Source organism: Panthera tigris, chromosome B2 (assembly GCF_018350195.1).
Source record: "Panthera tigris isolate Pti1 chromosome B2, P.tigris_Pti1_mat1.1, whole genome shotgun sequence".
Taxonomy (NCBI): domain Eukaryota; kingdom Metazoa; phylum Chordata; class Mammalia; order Carnivora; family Felidae; genus Panthera; species Panthera tigris.
Window position 1 is genome coordinate 141,969,056 of NC_056664.1, and position 20,562 is coordinate 141,989,617.

General features: G+C 45.7%; 1 long non-coding RNA gene across 6 annotated transcripts; it reads right to left on the minus strand.

Annotated features, from left to right (window-relative positions):
• Positions 1-10,232: 10,232 nt before the first annotated feature.
• LOC102959840 lies at positions 10,233-18,724 on the minus strand. 6 transcript variants are annotated; one of them, XR_006217381.1, is made up of 4 exons: positions 18,558-18,724; positions 13,107-13,428; positions 11,320-11,394; positions 10,233-11,116 (listed from the first exon to the last, which is right to left on the minus strand). It is a non-coding gene; the product is annotated as an uncharacterized LOC102959840 (long non-coding RNA). The 6 variants fall into 6 exon arrangements; XR_006217379.1 differs by having other exon boundaries at positions 10,233-11,113; positions 18,558-18,723; XR_006217378.1 differs by lacking the exon at positions 11,320-11,394 and having other exon boundaries at positions 18,558-18,707.
• Between the last annotated feature and the right edge of the window lie 1,838 nt (positions 18,725-20,562).

Consider the following 20,562-nt stretch of genomic DNA (forward strand, 5'->3'; position numbering starts at 1 on the left):
AACAAGTTTGATGAGCTCTTTTCCCAGGACACAGCAGATTAGAAAGGAGGCGGCAAGGTATGAGCAGACACCCTGACAGCAGTAAGACGCAACGCCTGATGGCAAAGAGGCAGAAATATTACAAAGAACAGACAATAACCCAAATATAGCCGACTAGGGTCACATAGGCCAGAGACAGACAGGGCCACATCCCTCAGGGGCCCCAAGGGCACAAAGTGGAACCCATGCTGTTCCTAACGATAGTTTTCCCTGGAAACGGATTTATGTCTCTGTATTATCAGGAAGCATGTTGTTTTATAATTTGTAAAAATTATAAAATGTTTTCTTTTTTTAATTTTTTTTAATGTTTATTTATTTTTGCCAGAGAGAGAGAGAGAGAGAGCGAGCATGAGCGGGGGAGGGGCAGAGAGAGAGGGAGACACAGAATACGAAGCAGGCTCCAGGCTCTGAGCTGTCAGCACAGAGCCCTATGCAGGGCTCGAACTCACAGACCACGAGATCATGACCTGAGCCAAAGTCGGACGCTCAACCAACGGAGCCACCCAGGCGCCCCAAAATGTTTTCATCTTCAAAAAATAATTCAATATACAACTATGTACCCACTATCCAGATTTAACAAATGGTAATATTTTATCACATTATCTTCACATTCATGAAAAAAAGAAAACACTGAAGCCCACCTAGCCCTCCCCTGGAGAAGCCCCTGTTCTAAAGTTGATGTGTTTCTTCCATGCCTGGTTTAATGCTTTACATGGAAAAAAAAATACACTTAATGTGAAAGCTGACTAGGTCCCGAATAAATTAGTTATTATTAATCAGGTGCTTGGTTGCAGAATATAATCAACCATAAACTTTTTATCATGACTCTTTCTTTCTTTTTCTTTCTTTTCTTTTCTTTTTTTTTTTTTTTTTTTGGTTTCACAAAAGCTAAGTTAATAAAGTGGTTAATGAGCTGGAAATGTCCGGCATGACAGAGGTAGCTTTAGCATTTGTTTGGATTGCTGTCTACTCAGACCGTGAGCTCCTTGAAGGGAAAGCCAGAGTCTGCTCTTAGTAGCTCATGTACCTAGAACAGAACCCTGCAGATAAAGGGAGCTCAGTTAATATTTATTGGGCTGAATCAAACACAGAGCCCTGCGCATTTGTAGTGACTATATTATCTCACTAAGCATTGAAATGTGTGGATCCTAGAGATTTGAACGTACACTGAAGATTTGGCACTTAAAATAAACAACAACAACAAACAAACAACAACAACAGCAAAACCTGGTTGGTAACAGGGCAGACAAATTTCTGTAGCAGGTGATGAAGGTTACCTGACCTGGCTGGATCTTACTGAATATCTACGGAATGAACTCATCTTTATAACATCTTGAGCAATACTTTTAGGATGAAACATGGACCATGTACGTCATTCAGCAAATGTTTATTGAGTTCCTGCTTCTCGTCATGCAGTGGGTTACAGGGGGGAGCAAGACAGATGAAACCCCTAAAGATCACACTTAATAAAACTTGGCCTTTGGCTGTTGGGGGTTTAGCAGACTTCCTGTGAATTCCCATGAAATTGGCATTGTCACTTGGCCAGTCTGCAATTCCAAGCCACCTCCTGGGACTTGGTCCTCAACGGACCCCCCCCCCACACACACCAATTGGATTCAGGAATGCGTGGATGGCTGGACATCCAAAGACAACTGTAAGATCTGGAGTGGGTGCCAACCCACCGTTATCTGGGATTGTTGGCACACCACCGCAGACCCCACTATAGACGAGAATGCTACAGGGGGAAGCAGCCAGACTGAAGGAATGGCGGTCACTGGAGAAGCAGGACCGTCTAGAGGACCAGCCACCCCTCGGTTTCTGCTGATGGCTATTGCCAGGCTAGAATGTGAGCCTATCCTGCCACATGTCTACCCTTTCAAGAAAAGCTTGAAATCCTGATTTTGACACGAAATTTCCCAATTCTTACATTTGGCAGTGAGTTAAAATTTTTTTTTCCAAAACACGCTGCAAGCCAAACAAAATATGTCTGTAGACTGGGTGTGTACATCCACTGCCTTGTGCTCTACAGACCGGCTTGATTATCTGTGGTGCACATGGGTTCAATGCCGTGCATGTAGTATTCTCCCCCCATGCCCCCCGGCTCCAGAGTGCTGTCATTGCAGACATGCTCTTGCCCTGTGGGCAGCAGCCGGGAGAGGCTGTTCTCCACACTTCGGGATGTGGTAGAAAACAGGTGGTCCCCAGGCCTTGCTATCCAGTCTTTCCGTTCTGCACATACTTCTTCTGGTCATACTTTCTGTTTTGGGGATTGTCTGGCACGGCTGATAACTCAAGGGCTTAGACTTAAGGGATGTTCAGGGAAGGGATCTCCTCATTTGTGTGCCGGTCCTCCCTGGCAGGTCCTCCCCGCGATGGCTGCTATGGTGCCGTCCGAGCTGTCTGCCCGGCCCCTTGCCCTGCATATGCACCCACCAAGCTAGAGGAGCTTCTGGGTTTCTGCACATCTCCTTGCCAGAACAGCCCATTTTGCACCTAGACTAGCAATGGCTCACAACCTTGTCATTGGCCAGCTCCTCCGCTGGTTGATCTCTGTCACCACAAAACCTCCCCCGGGGAGGCCACAGAGACGACCTAGCACGCCATGTGGGTACTTGGTGCAGAGCCGCTGTTCCAGGCAGCCCTCTTCTTCTCAAGATGTCCAGCCCTCCTAGAACGTGCTTCTCCTCCTGGACCCACCTACCACACACCTGGGATGTTAGGCATGCGTCTCCCGAGACTTGCCTTTATTTTGAAATTGTTTACGAAAGAAAACAAAGCAGCCTACCCTGGATCCCAAAGCTATGTTAAGTCTTAGAGCCGAGTTTGCTGGGGTTTCCGTCCCGGGTTTCATGACTTTGGGGCGGGTGCTAGCCAGCCGGTAGTGATCAAATGGGTAGAGACGCTGACAAACTGAGTTTTGTGACTCTCCCAAAGTTCAGAATTCTGGTGTTATCCGTCCTCTTTCCTTTATCCCAAAGCCTGGCCGTGCCTTCTGGAACTTGCAACTGAGAAGATCCCATAACTAAGGAACACCTACCTCACTTCCGTGTGGAAGACAGACTCTTTCCTTCCCTCTGAGGGAGCTCCACGAGGGTAATGCGTCTGGCCTCCCCTGTCCCCTCGATGGAGAAGGCCTTCATTTGGAAGGAGAACCTGGTCATGTGAAGCCTGTCTCTGTCTCTCTTGGGGCCAGCTCACCGGCCAAGAGGGGGGCTCTGCCCCTTCGGGCCCCAGCTGGGAGGCCCACGTGGTGCAGGGCCACCTCTGGGAGGGCGGCATACCCCTCTAATTCTGTGGTTCTAGGATGTCCACCTGCCCGCAGATGTAGGCCACATTCCCATCAGCTGCTTTAGCACAAGAAAGCTTTCCGGTGTTTCTCCACTGTTTTGAAACCAGGGTGGGAAAGAGGAGCGTTCTGTATTAGGTGGCTTCACACTATAAAGGCACCCCTAGTCTCTCCCCCAGGCTGCTCCACACAAGCGGAAAGCAATGGCCGTCCCTCCAGTGCCATCAGACTGCCAGAAACTTCCTGCTTGGACTCTCCCAATGCCTCCTGAGACAACGAAACCTTTCCTCATTAAAGACTTCAATGGGGCACCTGGGTGGCTCAGTCAGCTGAGCGTCCGACTTAGGCTCAGCTCGGGATCTCGCAGGTCATGAGTTCGAGGCCCGCGTCGGGCTCTGTGCTGACAGCTCAGAGCCCAGAGCCTGCTTCAGATTCTGTGTCTCCCTCTCTCTCTGCCCCTCCCCTACTTGCTTGCTCTCTCTCTCTCTCTCTCTGTTTACAAATTTAAAATTTTGGTTGTAGAACTCAGTGGTATTTCATTTCTACTCAATTATAATTGTTACGAAGCTTTGGAGCACAAACCTCTGAAAAAGTGAATGCAGCACACTGTGTCGGGGCCCCTTTGCTGAGAAGGGACCTGGGCATGTGGCCAGGACTGTGCCCGGCTTGCCAGTTGAGAGGATAACTGGCAGAGCAGCCTGGCCCTGTCCACAGCCAGGTGCTCTGGGAGTCCACGGCTCCACTCCACGGCTGTGCCAGGCAGGCTGCGGGCCACATCGCCCCTGGAGGGGCTCAGCGCCCGCTTGGCAGTCAGACTGGGTGTAAATATCTGTCTCATTCTCAGCTCCTTATCTTCTGCCCATCCACACCCTCTGGACGGATCTGGACAATTCCACTCATATCCACCTCTTCTTTTCTGGCCTGACTCCCGCATCTATTTTCTCAGCCTGGCATCCAGCCCTTCTCTCCCCCAGCTAGAGCCACTCGGTCCACACCAGCCGTCTGCCAGCCCCAAGGGTCTGTGTGGACCGAACACTCTGGGACTTGGCACCACGATGTGCGTCAGGGCAGTCTGGCTGGCTTTGGGCTTCTACTTTTTTTTTTTTTTTTTTTAATGCTTATTTAACTTTGAGACACAGAGAGAGAGAGAGACAGAGCATGAGCAGGGGAGGGGCAGAGAGAGAGAGGGAGACACAGAATCCAAAGCAGGCTCCAGGCTCTGAGCTGTCAGCACAGAGCCCGACGCGGGGCTCAAACCCACAAACCGCTAGATCATGACCTGAGCCAAAGTCAGACGCCTAACCGACTGAGCCACCCAGGCACCCCTGGGCTTCTACTTCTTATTCTCTTGTTGCACCCAGATCCAGTCATGTGTGTAATTGGTCTATGTTTTCTCAACCGCCTTAGTTTTATTTTCTGAGTCTGCGTGCCTGCCAGGTAACCCCCTTCTCCAGGTGCCCCAGACCCTTAAGAACCTCGGTGATGCCTTATTCTTTGGATTCTTCTTCCAAGCAATTAGAGGCTGGGGTGAGGGTCTACCACCCCTTGACCCGTTTCCCACGGCAGAGACCACCACATACGTCAACAGTCACAAGCTCCACACTCACTCTTCCAGTCCTTCTGACAGGTGGGTGTTCACATGACATGTGCCATGAGAGGAAACTGAGGCCCAGGGGCGAAGTCACTTCCCCACGGCAGCAGAGCCAGGACTGGAGCCAGACGATTGAACAGCAAAGCCCTCACTCTCCCCTCTACATCATAGAGCCCAAGGCCCCTAGTCCCTTGTCCTGCTGTCATCTGTCTCTAAAATGGGACAAAGCCAGGGTGCCTGAGGGACTCAGTCGGTTAAGCATCTCTTGATTTCAGCTCAGGTCACAATCTCACAGTTCGTGGGTTTGAGCCCCGAGTCAGGCTCTGTACTGGCAGCATGGAGCCTGCTTGGGATTCTCTCTCTCTTTCTCTCTCTCTCTCTACCCCTACCCCACTCTCTCCCTCCCTCTCTTTCTCTCTCTTTCAAAAGTAAATAAATAAACTTTTACAAAAATAAAATAAAATGAAATGAAACAAGGCCACATTGAGGTGCTCAGTACCTCTGCCCTGGACAATCACAACAATCTTCATGTTGTTGCCTTTTAATCTGTTAGGTGAGCCAACAAATACTCATTAAGCACCCTGTTCCTGCCAGATACAGCTTCCACATGATCCATTTTTCAGCGCAACATTGACACGGCAGCTGGAGCTATGGTTTGGATCATGTCACACTCCTGCTCGCAAACCTTCAGGGCTCTAGCTCAAGGCAGGGTCTGCTGGAGTGGCTGCGAGGAACTGGGACTTGGAACCAGGCCATCTGTGGGGCCAGACAGGCTGGCCCAGCTGGGCAGAGGGCACAACCAGGCAGCTCAGTGGGCGTGATCATGGGTAGAAGGTCCTGGAAGGAGTCACCAGGCTCCGGGAAGGTCCAGGGCCCAGGCAACAGAGGAAGGACTCGATTCCCAGGGAGGGGACCTGCAAATGAATGGAGTAACCTGGTTACTAGACTGAGCAGCACAAGGAGACTGGGGAACCTGAAGGTGTCATAAAAACAAGCAGGAAAGGGGGCAGACCTTGGCTAGCTTGGTGTTGTGTCCCGCAGAGTAAAGCTGCTTCAGGGCAAGATGGGTCCTGGGCCCAGAGGAGACAACTTGGACCCCTCATTGAGGAAGGGGTGCCAGACAAGGCTGGGGACAACAGCCTGACAACCACTCCCCACCCCCTTACTGCACTGACACAGGCCTTCTCCCCTTCCAGGCGGGTCAGAGGCCGCCTCCTCTGTGCCTGGGCTTGTGCCTTTCCGTGGCCTGGCTGTGGTGCTCAGCGCTCTGCCCCATCTATTCACTTCCTGAAGCCTACTTACCCTTCAGGAGCAAGTACGGGGTGCTGGGGTGGCTCAGTTGGTTAAGCAGCCAACTTCAGCTCAGGTCATGATCTCACAGTTTGTGAGCATGAGCCCCACATCAGGCTCTCTGCTGTCAGCACAAAGCCTGCTTTTCGATTCTATGTCTCCCTCTCTCTCTCTCTCTCTCTCTCTCTCTGTGCCTCCCCTGTGCTCACTCTCTCTCAAAAATAAATATTAGAAAAATATTTAAATCATTAAAAAAAAAAGACTAAGTGCAAACGAGCATGCTTTTTTTCTCTTTTCAGGCCTTCCCACTCTGTTTTCTTACATAACAGACTAGGTCTTTTTTTTTTTTTAATGTTTATTTATTTTGAGAGAGAGAGAGAGTGCACAAGCAGGGGAGGGGCAGAGAGAGAGGGAGAGAGAATCCCAAGCAGGCTCTGTGCTGTCAGCTCAGAGCCTGACGCTGGGCTCAATCCCATGAACCGTGAGATCGTGACCTGAGCCAAAATCAAGAGTCGGATGTTTAACCGACTGAGCCACCCAGGTGCCCCAACAGACTCAGTCTTATATTACTTGCTGCATACCCCTATTAAAACACTCTTCATTTAACATGGTTTATTAGCTTCCTGGGGCTGCCATAATAGAGCATCACATGCTTCGTGGCTTAAAACAACAGAAATTTATTGTCCCACGGTTCTGGAGGCCAGGAGGCTGAAATCATGATGTCAGCAGGGCCGTGCTCCCTCAGAAACCACCTCCCAGTGATTTCCCCATTCTTCTGGCTTTCAGTAGCCCTGGGCATTCCTTGGCTTGTGGCCACATTATCCAGTCTCTGCCTAGTCATCACATGGCCCCCTTCTTTCCGTGTCTCTTTTCTTCCTATAAGAACCCAGTCATATTGGATTAAGGGTTCACCCTGCTTCAATCTGACCTCATCTTACTGTAACTAATTAATCTGTAATTACCCCACTTCCAAATAAGCTCATATTCTGAGGTATGGGGGAGCAGGACTTCAACATGTCTTTTTGGAGGATGCAATTCAACCCATCACGCCTGGTATGACAATGGTATCTAGGCCGCCATCTTCTATATCCTCAGCTCCTTGCCTACAGCCGGGTAGTTGTGGAGAGAAACAGCCCTGGGTTTGTCACTCACCCTCTTGTAAAACCTGAGCAAGATCCTTAAGCCATTTGTCTTTTCTCGTCTGTAAAATAACCACAACACCTAGAGCTATTGTGATATTAATGTCCGTTCATGTGCTCAGTGAGCGCCCGGCAAATTTTAATTAGTAGGTAGTACTGCTGTGTGTTGAACAGGGTAGAGACTCAATAAATAAATGTGAGTCACTGTCTCTAATAAATATTTACTAAATTGGCAGGCCTGCAGAATACCTGAACTGATGAGCTTCTCCAGAGGGAGGGAGAGGCAGTGGCCAGCAAGCCCTGGAGACTCTAGGCCGTCCCCTGGCATCGTGGGAATTGCTGAGGTGACATGGTGGCCACTGCCTGTCCCTGCTTGGATGGCAGGAGACTCTGGCTCCCGTCCTCACAGCGGGGAATCCTGGCTGGCTCTGTGAGAATGGGAAGGAGGAGCAGGCAGGACCCTACACCCTGTTTTTTGTTCTCTAGCTGGTGTGCGTGTGTGTGCGTGTGTGTGTGTGTGCGCACGTGCGCACATGTTCTGGGGAATGGGGGCCTGGAAGACAGGGACCAGAGGGGCCCAGCATCGTCCTGAAAGAGACATTCAGGCTGGAATGAAAAGCAAGCAACCAGAGCTTGACCTCCTGCTCTGGGACCCTCCATGATTTCTGTGAAGAATCAGATTCTTCTACAGGATGAGGGTGGGTAGTGGGCATAGCACAGGAGAGGGAATCAGAGACTTGGGGCTGAAAGAAAACTCTACATTGGAGTAGCTGGGGTGACCTCCATGATTGCAGTCTTCTCTTGTATCAGGTGGGGCTGGTAAAATCTGCCCTATCAAATAAGAACATGATTCAAATGCCAGCTGTTTATGTCCTGAGGTTGCCAACCCTTGAAAGGACATTTCCAGAGCGTATCCAAATTTGCAGAGGACCATCACAGCTTTGCTTTGTTTTTATTTTCATTTTCACAACCAGAAGTGAAAAATCCATTAATTACTCTTAGAAAGAAGAAAATATGTCTGAGGCTCAACATCCATCTGCCATAGGATGAAACTTGGCATCCCTCATTCTTTCTCTATTTCATGAACACCCAAGATTGTATGCTTCTGTTTCAAGGGGGTTCCTTTTCCTCAGGAAAAATGCTGACCTTGCGTCTGGCCTCCCTAGACTCCATACTAGACAAATATTTCCACTGTAGACTAATCACCAACTCCTTGAAATTTCTTGAAAAATTGTTTCAAGGAGATGTACCAAAGTGGGAAGCACATTTTCAGGAAAGAAGATAATGATGGAGTTTCATCCAGGAACCACACATTTAAGAGTCAGACATTATTAGGGGTGCCTGGGCAGCTCAGTTGGTTGAGGGTCCGACTCTTGATTTCGGCTCAGGTCATGATCTCAGGGTTCATGACATCGAGCCCTGCGTTGGGCTCTGTGCTGACACTGCTGAGCCTGCTTGGGATTCTTTCTCTCCCTCTCTCTGCCCCTCCCCACCTCTCAAAAATAAATAAATAAACTTAAAAAAAAAAAAAAAAGGTGGTGCCTGTGTGGTTCAGTCGGTTAAGCATCCAGCTTCCACTCAGGTCATGATCTCACGGTCCCTGAGCTCAAACCCCACATTGGGCTCACTGAGCTGTCAGCATGGAGCCTGCTTCTGATCTTCTGTCTCCCTCTCTCTCTGCCCCTCCCCTGCTTGTGCGAGCTCTCTCTCTCAGAAATAAGTAAAATATTAAAAAATTAAAAAAAAAAAAAAGAGTCGGACATCATTGCACCAGACAACATATGCACTGCACAACACCGACACACGCTGCAAACGTGGGAAGTTTCATGATTAAATTTACATCCTTCAGTCTAGCCAGTGAGGGCAAGGATACGATGTGCATAGATAACTGGAACACTGCGCAGATCTAAGGAACTTCCGCGAAAGTTACAACGTGTGGTGAGGTCAAAGAATAAAGAGCTCACATTCTTTGGGGCGATAAGAAGAATGCCTGGTGTCTTTTTTTTCTAATGCGAGAGAGATCAGGGTCAGATAAAGAGAAGGGAGAAAACTGTGGTAAGCAGGTGATCCACAGGTAGAAAAGCAAGCTCTAAAAAGTATGGCCTGGATCCCAGTTGGTATGTAGATTACCACATTCAGTTTCCATTCCGGTTCTGTATTTATTGATCACATTTGCATTTACCCAGGGAAGGAAACTCTGCAATACAGGGCATGCAATTGGCGTGTCTAGGGACCTATGCAGTCTCAGCAGAATGTTGTCAAAGTGGATTCTAAGTTCAGAAGCCTCATAATTATCAGCAAAAGCTGCCCAATAATTTCACCAACAAACCATATGAACAGACTTTAATGCAGAGACTATTGGAGAGCACTTAATTTGCCGTAAAAGGTACCTAAAACTTCAGGTGTAGCTTGTATGACATCCAGGAAACATACCACTGTTGGCAGGTTCCCATACCTCTAACCCCACAGTGGTAACGAACACGGCAACTTCTTTTAGAAAACCGTATTATATGCCCAGCATGAAGCCTTTACGTTTGTTATTTACAACTTTGTGGTCTGCACAAACTAAAAATAGCTCAAATTGTTTAAATCCCTAATTGTTTGAATAACACAACTGCTTTAGACTTTCAGAAAGTTGGATTTCCCACTTGAGTTCCACAAGGTGCGTTAAAAGATCCCAGCCAGGGATCTTTCCAGGAAGTGATGTTGTAAAGTTTCTCTGCAGAAAATCTCTAGGGTTCTGGGACCTCTGTTTTCCGCAACAGGACATGTCACTGCAGAGGACCACACTGGGCATGGTCCCGCTAAATGCTCACCATGCATGGATCTCAGACGATGTTACATTTTGGTGGGGTTCTGAGCCGTGCAATCAATGAGAGAAACACACTGAGGAGAAAACAATTTATTTGAGACTCTTTGCGGTTAAGTTTTTCTAAGGCAAGGAGATTATTTACCTCTGCTAAGTTCAGAGACTAGGTTTGGGTGACCTAAGGTTCTGGAAAAGCAACAAGAGACTGAAAGCACCTTGAAAATTATTCAAGCTTAAAGGAAAAGATCATAAATTATTTTTAAAAAATCCATAAGACAGAACAATAATAAACCCCGAGGTAACTGAAGGACAAGGACTTTGCCAAAATGAGAAATATATTTGTGTGTGTGTGTGTGTGTGTAGGTGTATACACACTTTCCTCTTAAGAAAATGACTTGTATGGCAACACAAAGCACATGAAAATATAAAGTTCTCTGGTAAAGGTAAATACATAGACAAATACATAATCCCGTAATATTGGAATGGAGGTGTATAAATCACTTTTAATTTTGGTGTAGGATTCAAAGGATAAAAGCCCAAAATACAAACTATACCCCCATGTTAATGGATACAAAATATAAAAAGATGTTATTTGTGACATCAGTAACGAAATTGGTGTTGGAGAGGATGTAAAAGAGTAGAGTTTCTATATGCGATCATGGACATTTCTTGATTTCAGTTCCCCAGCATCCTTTCCCCGTTCTTCCAGTAACAGAACCAGCGCTTGCCTTGTTCCATCATTGGCCCATGTGGTTTGCTGAGCTGCCTTGAACCCTAGCTCTGAGTTTGGACACGTGTCTCAGAATGGCCAGTGAGGAGGTGGAATCCCCCTGTCCACAGTGACTGGTTTCAGCAGAGATCTTCAATTCTTTCAGTGGGACTCAATTCCATTTTTTGTTTGTCGATTTAACTCTTGGGAGACAGAGATGGACTTCAGCTATTCAGATATCTGCTCGACCCTGCTGAAAATGAAGTAAAAATGGAAGAAAGCATACCCAAGAGAAGAGAGGTTGGGGTCCAAATGACATTATTTGAACTCCTGGGTCCAGCTTGGCCAACCCCCCTGAAGTTTTCAGTTAAGCAAACTAAGAGATTCTCTTTTCTTTCCCACACCTGTTTGAGTTGGGTTTTCTGTCACTCACAAGCGACACTCAGAGGGGTGTACCTTTACAATTCAGCTAATTGTAGATCCTTGTGACTGACCGTAACCTGGATGTGAATTTGGAGTATCAAACAGCCCCTGAAACATCAAGACATACAGAGCATTTCTGCAGGCCTCTTTTTAATTCAAAACTGGGATATGTCAGTAATAGGTCCCTCATATCACCTGTCATCAGCTCTGACCCCTTCATCTGCCTTAATTTCTTCGTCCCACTTAATGTTACTGGACATAAAAGTACATCATTACTTGTTTATATATTTATGGTCTGTTTCACTTGCGAGAATGTAAACTCCATGAAGGCAGGCACTTGGCCTGCGGTGTGCTCTGCTGTTTCCCCAAGGTCAAGGACAGTGCCTGGCACCAACTATAAACATCAGTTGAATGAACGAATGCATGAGTGAGTGACTTTGGCTTATCATATCATTCTCCCTATCTGATTAGCTCTGGAGTCAATTGCTGGGGTCCAAACAAACAGTGACCTAGAGAGCAAAAGAGACTACTGTCCACTAGCAGGCCACCTGCATAGCCACCTCTCCTCTCAGGAAGGGACATCTCTTGTTAGCTAATTACATAACAAGAAACTCTACTTTCTATAAATTCTGAATGCAGTGGGTGAATGAATGAGCCACCTGGGTGGCTTAGTTGGTTAAGCATCTGACTTTTGATCTCAGCTCAGGTCTTGAGCTCATGGTCATGAGCTCAAGCCCCAAGCTGGACTCCATGCTGGGTGTGAAGCCTACTAAAAAACAAAAATAAGAAGGAAGGAAGGAAGGAAGGAAGGAAGGAAGGAAGGAAGGAAGGAAGGAAGGGGTGCCTGGGTGGCACAGTTGGTTGAACATCTGACTTTGGCTCAGGTCATGATCTCACAGTTCATGGGATTGAGCCCAGAGTCAGTCTCTGCACTGACAGCAAGGAGCTTGTTTAGGACTCTCTCTCCCCCTCTCTTTCTGCCCCTCCCTGCCACTCAAAAATAAATAAATAAACTTTAAAAAGAAAGAAAGAAAGCAGATACCATAAAATAGCTTTACTTGCTAATATACCGAGAACTTAATTGGACCTGACAGTTTAAAAATATATCAGAGGAAAACATTTTGACTAACCTGAGCCATTTTGTCCAATGGGGTCAGAAGAGAAGTAGGTAGTAATAAATTATGCTTATAGGGGCGCCTGGGTGGCTCAGCCGGTTAAGTGTCTGACTTCGGCTCAGGTCATGATCTCACAGTTAGAAAGTCTGCCTTGAATGGGCTAACAGTTTTGATTTCCATCCCAATTTCCATGTTGTTTAGAGAGCTGCATTATAAATACTCCAAAATAGCTGAAAGGTTGAACCTGTATTTTAGGATTCTGAATTCCCTGTCCACTCCAAGTTCTTAAGTATTTTAATAGGGAATTGGTTTATTTGTATTTTTAAGAAAGCCAGGAATCAAGGAGGATATACTGAAAAGTCAGGTGATTTAGGGAATATGAGTTCCTCTCCTGAGGGAACTCAGTGGCCAAAGACCAACTACAAAGTAAAAACATAATTACATCCCGGGAGAAAGGCCCTGGCCAAGGGAGGAAGGGAGGGAAATACAAAGAAATGACAAGAGTGGAAGGGGCATTCTCAGGCAAGCTGACAAAGGAAGCAGTTAGCTCACGTTTTCTAAAGGTGAGGAAAGACGAATGCCCAACTATTTGTTCTGCTGTTAGGTAAACTGTAATTCAATCTTGGTTTTTTTCAGGGTGTTTCCTTCTCCAATCGTGATTCTCATTAAAATGTAGAGGGTTGGGGTGATTGTGTTAAGTCTTACATTTTCCATTTGCTGTGAGAGGTTGATAGCATCTTGAACCCTCCTTGGGTAGCACTTACGTTGCTGCACGGTGACTCTCGTTCATACCCGTGTGCGCACAGTAGATCACCACGTCCTCCGGGGCTGGGCCGCCAGACGCAGAATGCTCTTCGCACCAGCACAACCCAATGAACATTTGGTAGATCAGTTCTGGAGCAGATGCACTTTTGCTTTACAGTCCTTCAAACTCATTCAGTATGCAATCAGTTTAAATTAAATTCAGAAGGCTTGGAGAATTCTCAGTCTGGCAATGAAATCGATTAACTTGGTGCCTGGTGTCTGACTGTTTAAAAATGAGGGGATTAGAATTACTTAAAATCTCTCTAAACATGTGTGAGAGATTTTTTTAGCGAATAGACAATTAAGTAAATATTCAGAAAATGTACTCAAAGCCATAGGAGGAAGCTGATTTCCAGAGATAAGGAGCTTTTTAATACTAACCAACTTTGCAAAAAGTGTGTTTCTACAATGATGCTCAAATCTGTACTGTGTTCATATTCACTAATACTTTACTATTTTTCAAATACGATAGCTTGCTTCCCAAATTGGAAATTCTAGGGGTCAGTACTGACCCACTCACTCACTTATTCATTGATTCATTCAGACAATATTTATTGAGCCCCAATCATGTACCCAAGCGCCGAAGATATTATAGTGAATGGATATAGACATGCTTTCATAGCGCTTAAAACTGCACCAATAAATTAAAAGATCTCAACTATGATAAGGAGGTAGATGTACCCGGTGCTGGAGAGGACCATGTGAGATTTGCCCTAAGTTGGGTATTCAAGGAAAGTTCTCTAGGAGCGATGATGGATGAATGAACAAGATCTGGAGGGAGGTAGATTGACCAGGTCAAGAGAGGAGGGAAGGGGGGTTCAGGCAGAAGGAGCAGCAAACCCAGGTTCTTGTGGGGGAGTAAGGTCAGCATAGCTGACCTAGGAGGCCATGCCAGCGTATACGCCATTTTAGGGGGGTATGCTCATGTTTGGAAAACGGGAAATCACTGAAATGCTTTAAGCCAGAGAGGAGTGAGATGGTTCGAGCTGTGGTAAGACCTGATTTGTCTTCCCAAAGACTCTGATCCTGTGTGCCGGAAGGATTGGAGGGTGGCTAGACTGGATGGGGAGTTAGGTGAGGAGGGCAGTTGGCAGGATGCTAAAGGAGGTCTAATGTTGCCCCTCACCCCACAGAGAACGACTCCTCCTTAGCCAGAGTCAGGGTTCTGACACCAAATTAAAATAAACCTGAAAACCTATTTCCTGACCAACAAGGAAATGGAACACCAGCCACACTGAACCTAGATGGTGTTTTTAAGTTTTTTTTTTTTTAAAGTAAACTCTACCCCCAACATGGGGCTCATACTCATAATCCCTCACAATGCTGAGATCAAGAGTCAGTCACAGGCTCTACCAACTGAGCCAGTCAAGTACCCCTGATTGTCTGATTTTTAAAGTAGGCTCCACACCCAGTGTGGAGCTTGAACTCATGACCCTGTGATCAAGAGTCACGTGCTCTATGGACTGAGCCAGCCAGGCACCCCAACCCAAATGATTTTTTAATGTAATTGTTACCCCTCCAAAGCCTTTGAGCTTCTTAAGGACAGGAAATGTAAATTATTCATCATTGTATCTTAAGGCCTAAATACCATCAACATATAGCTGTCAGGTACAGAAAGGAAGCATGGCACGATAGCTTGCTAGGGCTACTGTGACAAACTACCTGCTTAAGTGACAGACATTTATTTATTTATTTATTTATTTTTTAATGTTATTTGTTTTGAGAGAGAGCGGGAGTGGAGGAGGGCAGGGGGCGGGGAGGGGAGAGAGAAAGGGAGAGAGAGAATCTTAAGCAGGCTCCACGCTCAGCACAGAGCCTGATGTGGGGCTTGATCCCACGACCCTGGGGGCTTGACCCGAACTGAAATCAAGAGTCCGACACTCAACCACGGAACCACCCAGGCGCCCCAACGGACATTTATTTTCCCACAATTCTGGAGGCTAGAAGTCTTAGCTTAAGGTGTCAGTGGAATTGGTTCCTTCTGAGGGCTGAAGGAAGGACCTGTTCTAGGCCTCCCTCATGGCTTGTAAATGTGTCTTTACACCATCTTCCTTTGCGTGTGTCTCTGGGTCCAAATTGCCCCCTTTTACAACACAGTTATATTGGATTAGAGACCACCCTAAACACCTCATTTTAAACTTGGTTACCTTTATAAGGACCCTACCTCCAAATAAGGTCACATTTGGGGTAATGCAACTCAACTGATAACACATGGGGCTGTGGGATTTGGTAGCTGGCCTGTGTTCTAGAGGACTCCATTTATCAAGGCACCTTTTGCTTGTTCCATTTAATAGTGCTGACTCCTTCGTGTGCCAGGCTCCAGAAAGCAGACTTCAGACTCGGTAGAGCAGAGCAGGGAGATTGCCTTTTCCTGGTCCCTTCAAAGCTTATGCCATTTTCTTGAAAAAGCCCGACCAAAGCAGATAGATTTTCCAAACCGTTATCTGTTGAATTGTGCCCCTCCACCTCAAATTCGTATACTAAAGTCCTAACCCTCAGGACATCTGAATGTGATTGTATTTGGAGATAGGGTCTTTAAAGAGGTAAATAAGTTAAAATGAAGTCATTAGTGTGGACCTAATCCAGCATGACTGGTGTCCTTACAAGAAGAGGAAATTTGGACACAGACACGCACGGAAGGAAGACCAAGGAAGACATGGGGAGAAGGAGGCCATCTGCAAGCCGACGAGAGAGGCCTCAGGAGAAGCCAGCACTGTTGACACTTTGATTTGGGGCTTCTATCCTCCAGGATGGTGAGAAAATAAATTTCTGTTATGGAAGCCACCTCATCTGTGGATTTTGTTATGGTGTTTCTAGCAACCGACACACAAACCAAACCGGCCAACGGGGATTCTCAAGACCCAGTTTCACTTGATAACTCCTTCCCATGATTCACTTCTTATTAATAACAAGTAGTGTTTCCTGAGTGCTTACCTGGTGTGTCAGGCACTATGCTGGAGTGCTGTCAATGTTATCTTATTTAATCTGTACAAACCCCTAGACATGAGGACTATTATGATCTTAATTTGTATGCAGAAGAAACCTGAGCATAAAAGAGATCAAGTAACTTGCCTGAGGTTATCCAGTAGGAAGGGTACAGAGTCTGGGGTCTCCAAGACTGTGCCCTTAGCCTCTGAGCACTTTGTGCCAACCTGAGGACCATTCTGGAAGGAGGTAGAGCTTCACTGCACCATAGAGTTTACAGGCACAGCTGAGACATCTGGGTGTTTAGCTGATGAAGAGAGTGAATTACCCCTTACAACTACTTTCCCTCATTAATAAGAAAATAAACAACCTGACTGAAACATCGGCCAAAACCTTCACAGACATCTCACAAAGAAGATATAAGCATGTGAAAAGATACTGCACATCCTCTGTCATCAGGAAAACGCAGCAGATTAAAATAAAAATGAGGACCACTACACTCCTGTTAGAATGGCCAAAATCCAAAACATTGACAACACCAAATGCTGGTGAGGCTATGGAGCGACAGGAACTCTCAGTCATTGCTGGTGGGTACGCAAAATGGTACAACTACTTTGGAAGACAGCTAGGCAGTTTCTTAGAAAACTAAACATACTTTTACCATATGGTTCAGCAATCATATTCCTTGATATTTACCCCAATGAGCTGTAAACTCGTGTCTACACAAAGCCCATTACATGAACATTTATAGCAGGTTTATTCAAAATTGGCACAATGTGGAAGCAACCGAGATGTCCTTCAGTAGGTGAATAAAGGTTAGTACAACGAGGCAATAGAATATTATACAGCACTAAAAATAAATCAGCCATCAAACCATGAAAGGATGTAGAGAAAATGTTAAAGCACATTACTAAGTGAAATAAGATAATCTGAAAAGGCTACATACTATATGATTCCAACTATATGACATTTTGGAAAAGGCAAAACTATAGAGGCAGTAAAAGGATTAGTGGTTGCCCGGGGTTGGAGGGAGGGAGGGATGAATAAGTAGAGCACAGAGGACTTTTAGAGCAGCGAGACTGCTCTGTATGCTACTATAATGGTGGATACATGTCATTATACATTTATCCGAACCCATAAAATGTACAACACCAAGAGTGAACCCTGATGTAAACTATGGACTTTGGATGATGACAGTGTGCCCATGTAGGTTCATCCGCTGCAACAAATGTCCCATTCTGGTGGGGGTTGCTGACAACGGGGGAGGCTGTGTGTATGTGTGGGCAAAGGGTATATAGGAATTCTCTGTGCATTCACCTCAATTTTTCTGTGAGCCTAAAACTGCTCTAAAAACTAACATCTTAAAAAAAGAGAAAAAAGTACTCCCCTAGCCTTTTGGGTCAGCTTGTGACTCTAGATCATTCTTAGTTCTTGCAGAAATCATCAGCCCTCCATGAACAGTCTTAAGACTATACCAACATTTCAGGGCTGGGATTAAATATTTTGCCTTTGCTATTATCACAAGTCATTAGACTCCTATTATTACTGATCTTAAGCAGAGGAAAGAAGATTGGAAGAAAATGACAAGTCATAAAATCACAAAGAAATTGGGGGAGTATGTCTTTCATGACTAAAGCTGCATGTATTCGTATTAATGCCACAGTGGTGTCCTTGGTTTTTTTTTTACACAAGAGAACATTTACAAAAAGAAGGAGCATAACCTGAGTGAGATATACAGACCTCTCCCTCCTACTCAGGTCATCAGTTGGCATCAGATGTTGAAGACCTGGGGTGCCTGGGTGGCTCATTTAATAAATGTCTGTTGGGGTGCCTGGATGGTTCAGTGGTCTGAGTGTCAGACTCTTGGTTTTGGCTCAGGTCATGATCTCACGGTCCATGATCTCATGGTTTGTGGGTTCGAGCCCCGCATCAGGTGCTGTGCTGACAGCAAGGAGCCTACATGGGATTCTCTCTCTTGCTCCCTCTCGCTCTCTGCCCATCCCCCACTCACACCATGTCGGTCTCTCTCAAACAAATAGATAAACTTAAAAAAAAAAGTTGAAGACCTTGAAGACCTTGGATGCTGATGGGAAAAAGACATGTTAAATGTCTTTCAGAACAGATAACAAGTGGGATGGGGTAACATGTTGGAGAATATTGAGCTTTTCTTGAATGTAAAACCGCTTACATTGCTAGAGATGCTTTACTCCTGTTTTTTGCATCTAATTGCTGAACTGCTGGAATTTGCATTTTCCCACAATCAATGCCCCACTGATAGCTGAAACATGTATTGAGAAACAAGTAATCGTGCTCTGTGATGAGATAGCCCTTGTGAACAGCTATTGTTCCTACCCAGCAGTGTCTGCCACCACTCAGAGGCACTTGAGGTATCGTGGGGGAAAGAAGGCAAGTGGGATTTCTCCATACCTGGAAGGGTTAAGCGTTGAGTCAATCTACAGCAAATGGCACACCCAGTTTGAGGTCCGTGAGGGTGAAGTAATTTATCTGTGAGTCATCACTGAATACACTCTGTTCTATAGAATGTTGGTTAACAACTTGCTTCCAAACATTCTGTCCAATGGTTCTGTTATACACTACGTATGAAAGGAGGTAAGTTGCTCATTGTGACTTAGCATTTGGCAATGAAATAAAGCTGGCATTGATGGGCATGGGTTTTCACCAATGGATTTAAGGTCTGAAGAGAAGTGCTGGGTTGCAAGCCTCCATTTTCACTCTAAGCATGAAAGTCAGAGAAGGACTTTGGTGCCTGTGGCTACGGGGAGAAGAGTGACTCTCCTGGGAAACTGTCAGTATGGAAAACAAAACAAAACAAAACAAAACAGAAAAGGAACTCAGCCCAATGGTCCTCTTGTTTTATTGTATTGTGGCTTTTTCAGAGGCTCTGACTGCATGATTAAATTCTTAGCTATTTTCAAAACTTCATACTGATTGGTGTTTTTAAGCCAGAACCTTAAAACTCAGTTCTCCCAACCCCAGATCCTATCAAAAGAGCCCTGTATTTGTCAGTCAGGAGGAATGAGCAGGCAAGAGGGCGAGGCTGTGTGTGTCCATGGCTGGAAGAAAGGTGTGCTGTTTTGTTGCTAGGCAATAGGCTTTATGTGACAACAATTCCTTTTCTCTGAACAACCGGGGTGCTCTTTTTGGTTTCATGAAAGCCGTGCATTTTCTTGGTACAAGAAGTACACATGGCGGTGCCTGGGTGGCTCAGTTGGTTAAGCCTCCAACTTCGGCTCTGGTCATGATCTCACATCTTGTGGGTTCGAGCCCCACGTCAGGCTCTGTGCTGATAGCTCAGAGCCCAGAGCCTGCTTCGGATTCTGTGTGTGTCTCTCTCTCTCTGGCCCTCCCCCGCTCACACTCTGTCTCTGTCTCTCTCTCTCTCAAACACAAATAAACATTAAAAAAAAAGAAGTACATGTGGAGTTTACACTAATTTGTCATGATAGTGTTTACGAAAGGGAATGCAAATCTACTTTTGAATTCTTTGATTTGCTTCCCATTGCCACCTGAGAAATCACTTGCTTCAGGGAGACACAAGTCTTTCCTTTTCTCAGCTGAGGACCCTTGTCCGGTTTGTCTGGATGTGGTTTGTGTGATTGCCATTCTCTCCAAGCCTCTAAACTCCCCCAGGTGAATAGTGAATGGGCCTCTGAGCTTCTCAATCGAGAGAACATCTTCACATTTGGAAATGTTATTGGATTTGATGTTATAATTTCAAACTAGTTAGCTAATCCTGATGCGAACATGTTACGGTATCTTCTCTATTTCTTCTTCTTTTATTGATTCTGAATATAGCACGTGTAGGTTGTGTACTGGTTACAGTCTTCCCAAGATAGGGCCCTAGATCTCTTGCATCCTTACAGCCTTAAAGCATCTGACATAGAACTTGGCATGTAGTAGATGCTTAATAAATGCTCATTGAATGGAAGAATGGATGGAAGCACAAAGATTAATATAGTGTTGCATTTTCCTAATATATGGATTTCAAATAGATTCAAGGCAGGTTCTGCAAATGAAGTGGTGATTGGCCTTATAGGTATTACAAAAAGAGACAAAAATTTAGATGCCCTTAATTTAGAGACGTGTCCTTCCTCCGAATGTACAAGTCATGTGTTTAATATAGAAATAGCAACCAGACACGCTTGGGTATAGATTCAGAATGCTAGAATGCTGATACTCTTTTAATCTTAGGAGACCATCGAGATACTTTGAAAAATGGAAAGTACATAGACTTGAGAACCAGCTCACAGGTTCAATATCTTTTCCCAAGATATTGTATTCTCCTAGAGCAAAGTTAGGCCTTTGCTACCACACTACAACGTACTCTGAAAATGTTTCCCCACTAATAGGAAGTGACGTGTCCCAGGCATTCTTTTCTTTTTGATCGTGGATGAGGGGCACCTGGGTAGCT